The sequence below is a fragment of the Hypanus sabinus genome, chromosome 7 (assembly GCF_030144855.1).
Source record: "Hypanus sabinus isolate sHypSab1 chromosome 7, sHypSab1.hap1, whole genome shotgun sequence".
In the NCBI taxonomy this organism is placed as follows: domain Eukaryota; kingdom Metazoa; phylum Chordata; class Chondrichthyes; order Myliobatiformes; family Dasyatidae; genus Hypanus; species Hypanus sabinus.
Genome location: NC_082712.1, coordinates 48391441 through 48407902, shown reverse-complemented (window position 1 = coordinate 48407902; position 16462 = coordinate 48391441).

Below are 16462 nucleotides of genomic sequence, written 5' to 3'. Positions count from 1 at the left end.
CAACCCCCGCCCCCCAACTAGTACTGCTATACACTGGCAATCCTTCCTCTTCCTTCTCAGGCATGATGCAGGGTGTTGACCCAGCATGTCGACTTGCGTTTTGATAGATTGGGAAATCAGGTTGGTGCTGGGTCCCAAGAGAGGAAATTTGTAGAATACCTACAAGATTGTTTTTCTTTTTTGGGCAGCTGAAGCCCACAAGGGGAAAGGTAATACTGGATTGGGTGTTCTGTAGTGAAACAGATTGATAGGGAGTTTACTGTACAGGAAGCTTTAGGAGGCAATGAGCATAATATGATAGAATTCACCCTGCAGTTTGGGAGGATGGGTGGCAGGGTGGAGATGTGTCTCTACCAAAGGAGGTGTAAGACACCCCTTCCCTCAGCGAGCCTACACCCTTGGGTAAGGTGTAACACCTGCTTAGTCACCCAATAGGGGTCACATTTGCTATGGCAGCAGGTGGTGGATGGTTATATGAGTTGCTGGTGTATATCACAAGACCTGGTTATACGACCACTGAAGCTAGACAGACAATCTCTGAAGAGTATTGATAGTGGCTGGGGTCACTTGCCTTGTAAAGACACTGCCCAGAAGAAGCCGATGCCAAACCACTTCTGTAGGAAAAGAACAATCATGGTCATGAGGCCCTGATCACCTACGTCATATGACATGGCACATGATGGTCATGATGATGAGTTTGAGAGGGAGAAGATAATGTGAGATGCATCAGTATTACAGTGTAGTAAAGAGAATTATAGAGGCATGAGAGAGGAGGTGGTCGAAGTTGATTGGAAGGGAACACTACCAGGGATGACTGAGTTTCTTGGCAATTCAGAAGGCGCAGACTAGATGCATCCCAAAGATGAAGTATTCTAAAGACAGGATGAGGTAAACATGGCTGACAAAGGAAGTCAAAGGAAAGGAGAGGGCATATAATAGAGCAAAGATTCGTGGAATGTTAGAAGATTGCGAAGTTTTTAAAACCCAACAGAAGGCACTTTAAAAAGCCATAAAAGGAGAAAAGATGAAATATGAAGGTAAGCTAGCCAATAATATAAAAGGGGATACCAAAAGCTTTTAAGCTTGGTATAAAGAGTGAAAAACAAGGTGGGAGCAGATATTGGATTGCTGGAAAATTATGATGGAGAGGTAGTATTGGGAGAATTAAAAAATGATGGATGAACTTAATAAGTATTTTGTGTCAGTCTTTGCTGTGGAAGACACTAGCAATATGCCAGAAATTCAAGAATATCATTCTTGATATTCTTGGACAGAAGTGTGTGTTGTTGCTATTATGAAGGAGAAGGTGCTTGGGAATCTGAAAGGTCTGAAGGTAGATAAGTCACCTGGTCTAGATGGACCACACCCCAGTGTTTTGAAAGAGATAGCCAAAGAGAGTGTGGAGCCATTAGAAGTGAACTTCCAAGAATCACTAGATTCCAGGATAGTTCCGGAGGAATGGAAAATTACAAATGTCACTACACTCTTTAAGAAAGGAGGGAAGCAGAAGAAAAGGAATTATAGACCAGTTAACCTGACCTCAGTGATTGGGAAGATGTTGGAGTTCATTATTAATGATGAGGTTTTGAGGTACTAGGAAGCTCATGATAAATTAGGCCAAAGTCTGCATGGTTTCCTTAAAGGGAAATCTTGCCTGACAAATAAGCTTTGAGGAAATAACAGACAGGATAGACAAAGGAGAATCAGTGGATGTTGTGTTCTTGGATTTCAGAAGACCTTTGACAAGGTGGTGCACTTGGGGCTGCATAACAGGATAAGAGCTCCTGGTATTCCAGCATGGATTGAAGATTGGCTGACTGGCAGGAGGCAAAGTATGAAAATGAAGGGGGCCTCTTCTGGTTGGCTGCTGGTGACTAGTGGAATTCTACAGGGTTCGGTTCGTTTCACATTATGTCAATAATTTGGATGATGGAATTAATGGCTTTGTAGTTTTTAGCCAATGCAAAGATAGTTGGAGGGGCCATTAGTGTTGAGGAAGCAGGAAATCTGCAGAAGGACTTAGACAGATTGGGAGAATAGGCAAAGAGGCTCATTCTTCCAATCTGTCTAAGTTTGTAGGTAAGTGTATGGTTATATACTTCGGTAAAAGGAATAAGGGCATAGTCTATTTTCTAAACCTGGAGAAAATTCAAAAATCAGAGGTGCAAAGGGACTTGGGAATCCTCATGCAGGATTCCCTAAGATTAATTTGCAGGTTGAGTCTTTGGTAAGGAAGGCAAATGCAATGTTATGATTTATTTTGACAGAATTAGAATACGGGTGCAAGTATTTAATGCTGAGGCTTTATAAGGGATTGGTCAGATCGCACATGGAATGTTGTGAGCAGCTTTGGGCCCCTTATCTAAGAAAATATGTGTGGGCATTGGAGAGGGTCCAGAGGCGGTTCACAAGAATGGTTCTGGGAATGAAAGGGTTAATATGAGAGAAAGTGTCTGCATAATAGCTCTGTGCCTGTAATCGCTGGAGATTAGAAGAATGGGGAGGGGGATTTTATTGAAAGTTATCCAATATTGAAAGATTTGAATAGAATGGATGTGGGGAGGATGTTTCATCCAGTGGGTAAGTCTAGGACCAGAAGGCACAGCCTCAGAATAGAGGGACACCTGTTTAGAACAGAAATTAGGAGAAATGTCTTTAGCCAGAGAGTAGTAAATCTGTGGAATTCATATCCACAGGTGGCTGTGGAGGCCCAGTCATTGAGTTTAAAATGGAGTATTTAAAGTGGAGGTTGACAGTTCTTGATTAGTCAAGGCGTCAAAGGTTACAGGAAGAAGGTGGGAGAATGGAGGGATAATAAGTCAGCCATAATGGAATGGAGAACAGACTCAATGGGCTGCTCCTTTGTGTTATGGTCTTAAGCTGCTTGTCCCATTGAGTTATTCCATGACTTGTTTATTTTTGTGTTCAGTCCTCTATCTAAATATATGTTAACAGTTTTTTGTGGACGATGAATGTACAATTTTCTGTTTAGCTTAAAACCAACACACCCACTCCCATGCACCAACACACACAAAATGCTGGTAGAACAGAGCAGGCTAGGCAGCATCTATAGGGAGAAGCACTGTCGACGTTTCGGGCCGAGACCCTTCGTCAGGACACTCCCATGCACACTCAGTTTCTTCTCCCATTGTCCACCTTTCTCATAACCACGGTCTTCCCCTTCCTGTTGCCCTTCCCGTCATCTCCATCCCCTCACCTGATTCCACTTATCAGCCACTGAGCCACTCCACTATCATACTGCTGTACAACACCAATCATTCGTCTTCCCTCTCAGTCCTGATGCAGGGTCTTTAGCTGAGGCATTGTCTTACAGCCTTAGCCTCCCCAGATGCTGCTTGAACCTCTGAGTTTGTCCACTATTAGATACTGTAGCAATTATACTACCTTACTCACAACAGAAACCAATATGTTTCTTGTTCAGCTTTCCTCCGTGTACTACACGGGATCCAATTGAGTGGCACGTTAGCATAGCAGTTGGTGTAGCATCAACGACCCAGGTTCAGTTCTACCGCTGCCTGTAGGGAATCTACACGTTTTCCCCATGACCATGTGTGTTTCCTCCCACATTCCAACAACATACAGGTTTATATAGGTTAATTAATCACATGGGTGTAATAGGGCAGCACACGTTCATTGGGCCAGAACGACCTGTTAAAATGCTGCATCTCTAAATAAATAGATAAATAAATTCTGTCCACACCTCCTACATTACATGTTAAAGCAACTTGAGGCTGCAGGATTATCTTAAAGCATAGAAAGAGTTGCAGTAAATGGATAAAAGTTCTTTACTTTCTTTCCTCCCTGTCTAGTACTAACTGGGCCACTTCTGAGGCAGTATATCCCAATGTAATCAGGACACTGAGGTTAAGGCTTTACACACCTGACCCATGATATGTCTCAGGAGCTACTGTTGCCTTACCTACCTCTTTTTAAGTTTTATTTTAGCATCTGGGCATTGCTGCCAATTTAAATGTTTTATTGTCCATCTCTAAATTCTCATGAATTAAATTTCTTCCTTGGTTATTTCAGATTTGTGGATCTGGAGTCAAATTGAAGCCACTCTGAAATCCATTAGTGAACAAATGGAGTTTTAATAACTGATATCTCCTAATCATAGCCAATGGCTTTTCAAAATAAATCCATAAAATTAAGTGAGTATAAATTTCACCACTGTCATGGGATTTGAACTCATCACTGAATGACTAATCAGCAACTTAACCTCTGCACTTTCTCTAGTACTGTATCAATGAATCAACTCCATTTCATGTTTAGCTATCCTTCAACGATGAATTTTTAAAAAACACAAATGAGGGAGATTTTGCAAATTGCAGCAGTGCCCTGCAAAGAAGACATCAAAGTTGGTTCACTGGCAGCTAAACTTATGCAGCATATTGTCTACCCCATGTTCTAGTCTCCATAAACAAGAGAAAAATCATTATCTATCTCTTCACCAAATCTTACAGCTTCAGCATTCCTAATTTCCATTGAATTCCCATGCCCAACAAGTTGACTTTCAATCCTTTCGTTGAACTTGAAATTACTTTGCCAAAACTACATGCTCACACACTACCAAATTCAGTCAGAATTATCTAGATGGAGCCCCTCTCCTCAGACATGGAGATATTAATTTCCCACCACTCTCTGCCACCACTGGTGAGTCCTCCACATGGCAAAAAGCTATTGATATCTACAACTCCCTACTGAAATCTGTACCCCATCTATGTAATTGCTTTCTACACATTCAAAAGTCTTTTTAAAACTTTGTCCGTGATAGAACATTTCCTTTTCCTTGACTCCCATTTATTGCACTCTCCATCTTATATACTACATCTTTGTCTGTTATCTTGCAGGATACCTGAGCATGAAGATCTCATTTGGAAAACAAACTGTTGTTGCAATTTAACTTGGCAGGAAAGGAGGAGTGGAGACAGGAGAAGATTGGTGGGGTGGGAAATCAAAGGAAGGTCATGCTGTGAAATTGTTGCATCACTCCAACCATTCACTAGGGGGAGTCAAATTAAAAGTCAAGCTACCAGTAACTTAATACATACAATCTTACCAAATGCATTTATCATGTTTCTGAAAGAAGACTCTAAATGCTTTGTGCCATTTTTTTATGGTATACAGTTGTGGTGTGTAAGTTAAACCATCAAACCAGTAATCTAGAAACAGCAACGTTGAAAAAACTCAACCAGTCAAGTAACATCTACAAAACAAAACCCAATAGAATGAATGGCAGCGATGCTTCACTACCAGATGAACTCAACCCCTTCCATGCATGCTTTGAAAGGGAGAACATAACTACAGCTGTGCCTGATGACCCTGTGATCTCTGTCTCAGAGGCTGATGTTAGACTGTCTTTAAAGAAAGTGAACCCTCACATGCTGGAAGGTCCCAATGGAGTACCTGGTAAGACTCTGAAAACCGGTGCCAACCTGCTATGGGCGAAAGTTCCCACTTGCTTCAAAAAGGCAACAATTATACCAGTGCCTAAGAATTATTATGTGAGCTGTCTTAATGACTATCACCCAGTAGCACTCATATCAACAATGATGAAATGCTTTAAGAGGTTGGTCATGACTAGACTGAACTCCTGCCTCAGCAAGGACCTGGACCCAATGCAATTTGCCTATCACTACAGTAGATCAAAGCCAGATGCAATCTCCATGGCTCTCCAAAGGGCTTTAGACCACCTGGACAACACAAACACCTACACAAGATGCTGTTCATTGACTATAGCTCAGCAATTAATACCATCATTCCCACAATCCTGATTGAGGAGTTGCAGAACCTGGGCCTCTGTACCTCCCTCTGCAATTGGATCCTTGACTTCCTAACCAGAAGACCACAGTCTGTGAGGACTGGTGATAACATATCCTCCTCACTGACAATCAACACTGTACACCTCAGGGGTGTGTGCTTAGCCCACTGCTCTACTCTCTGTATACACATGACTGTGAGGCTAGGCATAGCTCAAATACCATCTATAAATTTGCTGATGATACAACCATTGTTGATAGAATCTCAGATGGTGACAAGAGGGTGTACAGGAGTGAGATATGCCAACTAGTGGAATGGTGCCACAGCAACAACCTGGCACTCAACGTCAGTAAGACGGAAGAGCTGATTGTGGACTTCAGGAAGGGTAAGATGAAAGAACACATACCAATCCTCATAGAGGGATCAGAAGTGGAGAGAGTGAGCAGTTTCAAGTTTCTGTGTGTCAAGATCTCTGAGGATCTAACCCGGTCCCAGCATATCGATGTAGGTATAAAGAAGGCAAGACAGCAGCTATACTTTATTAGGAGTTTGAAGAGATTTGGCATGTCAACAACTACACTCAAAAATGTCTACAGTTGTACTGTGGAGAGCATTCTGACAGGCTGCATCATTGTCTGGTATGGAGGGGCAACTGTACAGGACTGAAAGAAGCTGCAGAAGGTTGTAAATTTAGTCGGCTCCATCTTGGGCACTAGCCTACTAAGTACCCAGGACATCTTTAGGGAGCAGTGTCTCAGAAAGGCAGCGTCCATTATTAAGGACCTCCAGCACCCAGGGCATGCCCTTTTCTCACTGTTACCATCAGGTAGAAGGTACAGAAGCCTGAAGGCACACACTCAGTGATTCAGGAACAGCTTCTTCCCCTCTGCCATCCGATAGTTAAATGGACATTGAAGCTTTGGACACTACCTCTTTTTTTTAATATACAGTATTTCTGTTCTTCCATGTTTTTTAAAATCTATTCAATATACATAATTGATTTACTTGTTTATTTATTTATTTTCTCTGCTAGGTTATGTATTATATTGAACTGCTGCTGCTAAGTTAACAAATTTCACGTCACATGCCGGTGATAATAAACTTGATTCTGATTCTGAACATCTATGACAAGAGAAACCAGATATAATGAAGCATCTTTGACCCAAAATTATTGACTAGTTTCTCTGTCCATTGATTGTGCTTGACTAGCTGTGCTCCTCCAGCATTTCTGTTTTCTGATTCTAGTATCTGCAGTTTTATTTATTTCCCAGTGATCCAGAATGTGTAGATTCTGTGTGCCACAGTTCCCGTGGAGATGTCGGATTGTGTGTTGCAGGAGAGAGATTTCAAATGAAGTGAGCAGGAGCAGTCTGGATATTCTGTATCCCACAATTCCTTTGGAGCTATTGGATTGTGCATATTTAGGCACTTGGCAAAGGCCAATAAAAAGCTAGGATTAAGTGGAGCAGCCATCGTGTGAGTGGGCCAGTGGTAGTGTGGCGAGTTCAGGCTTTGGCTCGTAGAAGCTTCGGCGAGGAGAGGCAAAGGCTGTAGGTGTATTTTTTCCCTTAATTTTTCTTTCTTTCTTTAGTACACAGTTAAAGCAGTGGGGATATCAGGCAGGATAGCAGATGTGGGAAGGCTGGGAAGACCTCCAGTGTCACTGATGACTACACCAACAAGAAGTGTATCCCGCTGCAGCTTCTTTCAGACTGTGTTAAGGAATTGGAGCTGGAACTGGATGAACTCGAGATCATTCAGGAGGCTGACAGGTTGATTGACAGGTGATACAGGGGGGTAGTTACATCCAAGGTGCAGGACACAGGTAACTGCATGACCGTCAGGAGGGGGGAAAGGATAGGCAGAGTACACCTGTGGCCATTCCTCTCAACAACAGGTGTACCACTTTGGAAACTGCTGGAGGATGACCTTGCACAGGAGAGCCACAGCAGTCAGTTATCTGGCACTTAGTCCGGTTCTGTGGCTCAGAAAGGAAGGGGAGAAGAAAGTAGGGATTCACTGGTTTGGACAACAGATGATAGATTCTGTGGACAAGAATGAGATTCCTGGATGCTATATTGCCTCCTGGGTGCCAGAGTCAGGGATATCTTGGATCACATCCTCAGCATTCTTAAGTGGGACGATGAGCAGCCGGAGGTTGTGGTCCATATTGGTACCAATGATGTGGATAGGAAGGTAACTTCAAAACATAAAACTAATTGAAAGAAAAGCAAGGGAGCTCACAAGTTGTAATTAAACTTGCTTTTTAATTTTTACGAGGTGCACGCATATGATGTGGTGGTGTAATGACGTATGTCATTCACATAATTTTACACATAACCCGGAATGAATAACGTAACAACAAAGGATACTTAGTCAAACAATACATTTACAATATTACTCAAGTATTGCTGAAATATTAAATACACTACACTCCTTCTGTTTAGCTATAAATTCCAACTCAATATAGAAAGCATCACAACTTATGTACATATATATCAGTTTTCTTCATAATATAACTACTATATAGACATCCACAGCATAGTAAATTTTAAGCTGTCCCATTCAGGTCTACAGATTTAATTGCTGTGAAGGCTTTCTTACTCCTGCAGGTTAACATCTTTCCTGACAAGGGAGATCACTCTGCTTGGTAGGTGAGATTTGTGGCTGTGAAACAATCTCAGGTCCAGAGATGGAGATTCCTGGAGATTCCTCCATGGTGGTTGTAGGAATTGATTCTACAGGAAGTAGGAAGTGCAGGAAGTGATTCTGACAACTCTGGATGCCCTTCTTCTCTAACAATTGACTCTGTTCTTCTCAACTGATCGATGAGTCATCTCCAGATGATAGCAGACACAGTCTCTACTACATAGAATGGTCCTATTTTGTCCTTAATCTTTCCAAGCACCTGCTTTTGAACACTTCTGTAGGACTGCTTGTCCAGGAATGAAACATCCAACCTCCTAATCTGAGAAGTCCGCAGTTTGACTCAGCTGTTTGTTCTGTATACACCTGATATTGAGGAGGTCCAAACATGAACCCAAGGCATGACCCAGCAACAGCATAGCTGAAGAGTATTTATTTGTGGATTATGCTGCATTGCAGTATGCAAGGAGGAAATTTGCAAGCTTCTGATTCAGTGTTAGTGTTGTGTGTTCTGCTGACACTGCTTGCAGTGCGTCCATTAAACTCTGGACCGATCTTTCTGCCAAGCCATTTGTAGCTCGGTGGTACAGTGCAGATGTAATAATTTTTTTTCCATTCATTTTCAGGAATGACTGAAATTGTTCCGCAAGAAACTATGGTCCACTGTCACTGGATAAGTGTTCTGACTAAGACTACTCAACACGTCAGCAGTGTGCAAGACTGTAGTGGCAGTTTGTGACGGACATGGACTGAGCATTTAAAAGAAAGAGAGAGAGAGGGAGACACTGACTACAGTACTGCTGCCTGCTTCTGGGTTGCTATGGTGAGTGAGAGGTGGAGTTATGTGATAGACTGTTGATGATTACAGTTGCTTCACAGCGTGTTTATTTAAGTAAGGTTAGGTGATTCTCACACAGACACACAGCTGGAATCGACCAGGGAAGGAGACCGGTGACAGAAGATTCACTGGATTGAACTTTCGAGTGCCCACAAGGGTGGGTTGAGGATCAATCAGGAGAATCAAACAGTAGCTATCACGATGTGTAGAAGGGCTGACCCTGTGGAGGCCACCGGTGTGTTTACCCTTGCCTGGGTTGTAGGTTTCCCTCAAAGACCATACCCTTTGTGATAAGCTATGTTTAGTTAACTCAAGAGTGGATTCAGAGTCCGACGACGGAAGACCAACGATATCTGTTTATTCGTTCTTCTCCTGTTGTGGATTTCACCTCGGCTTATAGACACTCATTTCTGGTGTGAGTCTGGCTTGTCTATTGTTAGTTTTTACATTGTAAATCTCAAGTCTACCCACTCACATCATTATCAGATTTTTCATCAACAGTTTGCAGATTAGCATTCTTTTTGAAACTGCAACTTGACTTTTTATCTTTTTCTCTTCCCTGTGTAGTCTATTTATGTTTGTTTCCCTAACATGCTCTTTGAATGGGTTTCACTTTGTTGCATTTTCTGCAAGTTTTGCCTTTAAATATGCATTAGTCTTTTAGAACTCCTGGCAAATGGTGACACAATTTGTTCAGTCAGGCCATTTTCTGTTGAGCTGTTGCAATTTTGTACACATTCACTTTCGTTCCTGACTGCAACTCAATTGCATCTCTGTCTGCTGTTTTCATTGATACAGAGATTACAATTGCTTTTTAAAATATAAGTTGTGTTTCAGATGAGAGCCATTTTTAAATGCTTTCTTGTAAAATTTCAGAAACTGAGCGATCTCTCGGTGCATCATTAGATCCATCACTGACAATGCTCAGTCAATTTCTTCAATTCAGCCAAATTCACTGAACTGGACTCCTTTTGATCCACTTATGAAATCTAAAGTGTTCTGCAATCAACAATGGTTTTGGTTCTACATGTTCCTGCATTACTTTCACAATATCAGCAAAGCTCATTTCATTGGATTTGGTTAGAGCAATCAAACTTCTAAGCAAACTGTACGCTCTCCCACCATATATACTCAGCAAAACTGGCACTTGACCAAAACATTGGCCACTTCATTTGCTTTTAAATACTGCTTAATTTGCTCAGTATACAATATCCTGTTATCTCTTGTACAATCAAACACATCTATCTTTTCAAAGTAGTCGGGCATTTCTGCTTTTCTTTAATTTACATTTATTATCACTGTACTCATTGTTTATCAACCCATGCAATTTGCTTGTATTCTGCTTTTTTTCAAAAAAGAACTGTAATGCCATGCTGTGCTTTTTTTAAAATCTCAAGTGTCTTGCAGCACTTCAACAGGTGGGTAATCAGCTTGGGTTAATTTAAAACTTCCTTGTCACCACTGTTATGTTTTGTAATTCAAAATATAAAACTAATCAAAAGAAAAACAAAGAAGCCCAAGAGTTGCGTGTAAACTTGTTTTTTTTTACTTTCAGTGAGGCATGAACATATGACATGGTGATGTAATGGTGTATGCCATTCGTGTAGTTTTACATATAACCCATAATAAATTACGTAAGCAACAAAGAATGTTTAATCAAACACTATATTTAAAATATTACTCAAATATTACTGAAATACTAAATACACAACAATGAGTTCTGGGACTTAGGTGCTAAGTTAAAGGACAGGGCCTCAGTGGTTGTGATCTCAGGATTGCTACCTGTGCCACGTGCCAAAAACAGGAAGATCATACATTTTAACACATGGCTAAGAAGATGGTGCAGGAGGGAGGTCTTCAGATGTTTGGATCATTGCGCTCCCTCTCTTCCAGGGAAGTCGGACTTGTGCAGAAGGGATGGTTTCTACCTGAACTGGAGGGTGACTAATATCCTTATGAAAAAGTTTGAGAGTGCAGCATGGTGGAAGGAAGGTTTAAAATAGAGTTGTGTGGTTATGAGAATCCAGGCGCCAGAGCAGGTAATTGAGTGGTTGTGGAGTAAGATGTTGTTGAGCCTACATACAAAGTCAGGCATTGAAAGGTTGAACAATGTGGGACTAATGTTCTGAATTGTGTATATTTCAGTGCAAGGAGTATTGTATGAAAGCAGATGAGCTTAGGGCATGGATATGTATGTGGAAATCTGACAGATAACCTGCTTTCTCTGTCTGTATCAGAAAGAGTTATTTTTGCTCTAAGTCTGTGATATTAGCTCGGTGTTTCTCTCTTCTCTATTAACACACACTCATTCAATATTTTAAAGTACCACTCTCTGTCACTGTCCCATTAACAACCCTGAAACATTAATTCTGATTTTCTTTTCACCGATGCTTTCTGACCCGTTGAGTATTTCTAGTATTTTCAGCTTTTGTTTCAGAATTCCAGTGTCAGTAGCTTTGCTGGAAGTGAGGTCCACAGTACAATTGAAATGCAGAAGCCTTAGATTTCCACACCTGGCTATCCTGCTGGCAAAGTATCTGGCAAATAAAACAAGGCCTCAGAGGGACTGCTGTGTACTCTGCTTCACTGAAACATGGCTATCCCCTGCTGTTTCAGACGCACGACGTAGCTCGAAGGCTTCTCCATTCTCCGCAAAGACAGGACAGCTGAGTCATTTAAGTGCAGAGGAGGCAGAGTATATTTTATAATTAATTCATTGTGGTGCACAAACAGGGTGGTTCTGTATTTGTGGCCTGTTTTCTTGTGCCACAAGTCATTAACTGATATGTTAATTTTGAGTAAAGTGAATTCTGTGTAAAATCTAAACAGCTTATTGCAAAATTTGGTGTATAAAACATAAATAAACTTTTAACTTCTTTTAAGTGTGGGGGTGATGGATTTGTGAAAGTTAGCAAAAATAGCTGGTAAACGGGCTTGCTTGATATTTTGCATCCTCACAGGATTGTTTGGTAAATCACGGTGTGCATTTGATTGAAGTAAATATACTTGTGGTTTGCTCATCAGAAAGATGCTGATGATTGTTTGTTAGAACAAGTGCATTATTTGCAATTTATTCCTAGGCTGGATCCTGTTGTTAGAGGTCACATTGATGAAGAAAACAACTGCTGGAAATTAGTTCAGGTAGTGACAAATAACCACAAACTACCAATCTTTGTGAAAAAAGGAATAGATACTATCTACATATGATCTGGTCAAGGTAATTATTTAGAGTTCCTCTTTATTCTTATTTTTAAAGATAATGAGTCAAATTCTGGTTAATTTTAGTGGATAAAATACAAAACAGAGCTGGACTTAATTATTTTAATCAACATACTTTGTATTACAAATTCTTTTCAACATGAAGACCTTTACTGGAATGCATGACTACTTAAAAACAGATGGAAAGCAAAAATCAATCTTCTTGATAATACAGCTGAGGTTACCAAATAGCGAGAGAGGAGAAACTTACAATGTTCATTCAGCCGGTTGGCTCTTAAAGTCAGGCATAGCAAAACAAATCAAAGATATTAATTGATAAATTATGTCTTTCACTTATTTCAATGGGAAGCAAGTTGCCTTGATTCAGAGCTTGCTGCATAAACATCATGACAATATTAATTAATAAATGGCCTAAAAGATGTTTTTTTAAAATATATTCTTCACTCCCCATTTTCAGATTCTAGTTTACTGAAGCTGAATACGCAGTGACACTTGCGGGTGTCCCAGCACATATAACAATTACAGCACAGAAACAGGCCATCTCGGCCCTTCTAGTCCATGCTGACCGCTTACTCTCACCTAGGCCCACTAACCCGCACTCAGCCCATAATCCTCCTCACGTTGTGTTGGTAATTAACATGAACGGTGCTTTTCACTGTATGTTTCGATGTACACGTTATAAATAAAAGAAGGCTCATTGCCCATAGACTGAACAATACAGAGTCAGACATTTGAAACAGTCGATGGAGCAAATGGGGGGTGGGGATGGTAGTGTAGTGGTTAATATAACACTGTTATAGCGCCAGAGACCCGGGTTCAATTCCCACCACTGTCTGTAAGGAGTTTGTACATTCTGACCATAAGCACATGAGTTTCCTCCGGGTTCTCTGGTTTCCAAAGACATACCAGTTAGTAAGTTAATTGGTCATTGTAAATTGTCCTGTAATTAGGCTAAGGTTAAATAGATGGGACGCTGGGTGGTGCAGCTCGTTGGACTGAAAGGCCTGTTCTGTGCTGTATCTCTGAATAAATTTTAAAATGGAGTTAGATTCTGAAAATTCAGGGAACTAAATGCCAATAGAGTGCCTGGTTAAGAATGCAAAAATTAGGAATAGGGACACCTGACCCCTTGAGTCTGCTCTGCCATTCATCAGGATAAAGCTGATTTTCTATTTCCTGTTTCTATATCCGGAAAACAATCTATCCTTATTTTGAATGAAATGAATAATTGAGGTTCCATAGCCTTCCGAAATAGAGAATTCTAAAGACTCAAGGAAATTTCTCATCTCAATCCTAGGTGGCTGGCCTCTTATTCTGTAGTTGTTCATAGGAGTTAACCTCCTCAGTCATTCCTACTTGGAGAGGAAATGGAACTAGATTTTCTTTTGTGGAATTGTCAATCAATGATTAAATAGGCTGCAGGGAAATATCTTCACCACAAAGAGCATCTTTGGAATCTGGAAGTTGCTACCTCTGAGATTAATTAACTTAGATGCATTTAAGGGGAATCCAGATAAACACATTAAAATAAGATTGGATGGAAAAGGATGAAGTGTGAGGATCATGAGGGATCTGAATGCCAGTGCAGATTCCAGCTGTAAATGCTGGAATTATACACTATACGTGGAATTTGGCATGCGGTTGCGGGGGCGGAAAGGATCGTGTAACGTCCCTTGCTTTCTATGGTACGTATGTCAATGACCTAGATTTAGAAATAGCAGTCTTGATTAAAAAGCTTGCATATGCTGAGATGATTGTGTACGTATAAGCTTTGGGTCTTTGGTGTTTTCTACTCAAAGGACTGTTGGTGCTTAGCCTTGAACACACTTAGTGATTGAGATTGATAGAGTTTTGGATGCTGGGAGAATCAGAAGGTGATCAGGAGGCCAAGTGGATAGAACTACAAGAATGGAAGACCAGGCTTGAGGTACAGGGTTACAATAGATATCCTTAGTGGGATTAACAAGCTATATAGAACGATTGAGTTTTGTGGCCAATACTCAGAATAGAATGGAAGATAATGCCCATACTTTTGAACCACAGTAGTTTGTCCACAGCCACAGTATTGTGTACAATTCTACAAATTACATCACAGAAGAATTGCACTTACACTAGAGAGAGTCCAAAGCAGTAATGAGAACATTGCTAAGGCTGCAGAATATTCATTTCGAAAGGGCTGGATATTTAGATTCACCTTTGCTCTTCCCCCATTTACCTGCAAAGTTTTCCTTGTCATATACAATTCCCTTTAAAAAATTTCTGTTGACTCTGTTTCAACTTATTGGAAGTACGGATTATTGGAGTAGTTGATGCTGAGGAGCAACGTTCCCCCTTATTTTTTTTGTACAGTACAGCTGCACGGACCAAACATAGCTCTGAGCAGGAAATTTTTGCATGGCCTGAAAACTGTCTGGCACTTTAAGTGTTGATTTGCAAAATGAATACTATGAATATTTAGAATGAAAATTTTTAAATCACATGTGTTTGATTTTATTTATTAATTGAAGGGTATAATGAAATAGATTGGGTGGGGGAGGGGGATTTGACGGAGATACATCTCTACAGAGAAAGTGTAAGGTGTTCCTTCCCTCCACTAGCCTGCAGGTCACCCATGGGTAAGGTGTAGCACATGTTTGGCTCTCCAGTCAGAGTCAGGTGAAGCCATGGGAGCAGCTGGTGGATGGTTGTATGAGCAACTGGTGCATTTCACAAGTCCTGGTTATGCAAACACTGTCGCCAGGTAGACAATCTCTGACGGGCATTGATAATGGCTGGGGTCACCCATCTTGTAAATACACTGCCCAGAAGACGACAATGGCAAACCACTTCTGTAGAAAACTTTGCAAAACACAATCATGGTCATGGAAAGATCATGATTGCCCATGTCATAGAACATGGCACAAAATAAATGAACAAATTAATACAATAATCCAAAGTAAATCTTTCTCATTTCATAAACTTTTTCTCCTTTGTCTTTATTCCAAATCCATTGCCTATAAACACAGTCCAGATTAACTTCACATCCAGATGAAAGATACATCTTAATCCTCATTAGATCATCCAAATGTTCCATTGCATTTGCACTTGATTGATTTCATAAGACTAAATCCACTTTCGCAGCCAGCACTGGAAACCTGAATTGTTCCAGTGATGTAAACAAAAAGTGACAGTTCTTCAAATTCTTTGTTTTTAAGCATAAAATTCAACATATCAGTGAGCGGCTTAATTGAACCAGTTTTAACTTTCTCAGCAGGCCAGCAGTTTATTAACAATGAACTACTGACTTCCATTCTGTGTTTATCATTACAGTGTAACAGTGTTGTAGCTTGAAACACTGACAATGTAGCATGTTGAAGCTCTTAAAATGTTTCAAAGTAAAGCTTGTGGGGGTATGTTTATTAATTAGAAAATGTCTGGATTATATTTATTAACACAATTAATTACAGGGTATCACAATTATATTAATATAGATTTCAACATTATATTAACATAATTTCAAAATTGTACTGACATTATATAAAAGAAAATTGCAGTTGTGCAGCCACAAAGGCTATGCGTGCAGGAGCATTTTAGTTATTGTGCGGCCATACACCTGCACAGCTTAGAGAGAACAGTGCTGAGGAGGATGGCCATCAAGTTTAATTATCATTCAGACCATACATGGATACAGTCAAACAAGACAGCATTCCTCTGGGGCCAAGATGCATACACACATTTGTTACACCTGTGCCCCCCCCCCTCCTTTTTGAGAATCGCAAGATCGCTATTAAGTCAGGTCAGGAGACCCAGGAAATGAGAGAGAGACGTTTGGAATGTCCTGGCCCCAGCGATACAAAGCCACGGAACAGGTCATTGTCTCTTGGAGACGGAATTGTGTATTGAGTACTATGTTTCATGGAAGCCCTCAGGCAACGTGGGCTGGTTGGGGGATGGCATCATTCCACCCTGATTGACATCTGAGACCCTGTGAGTCAGGAT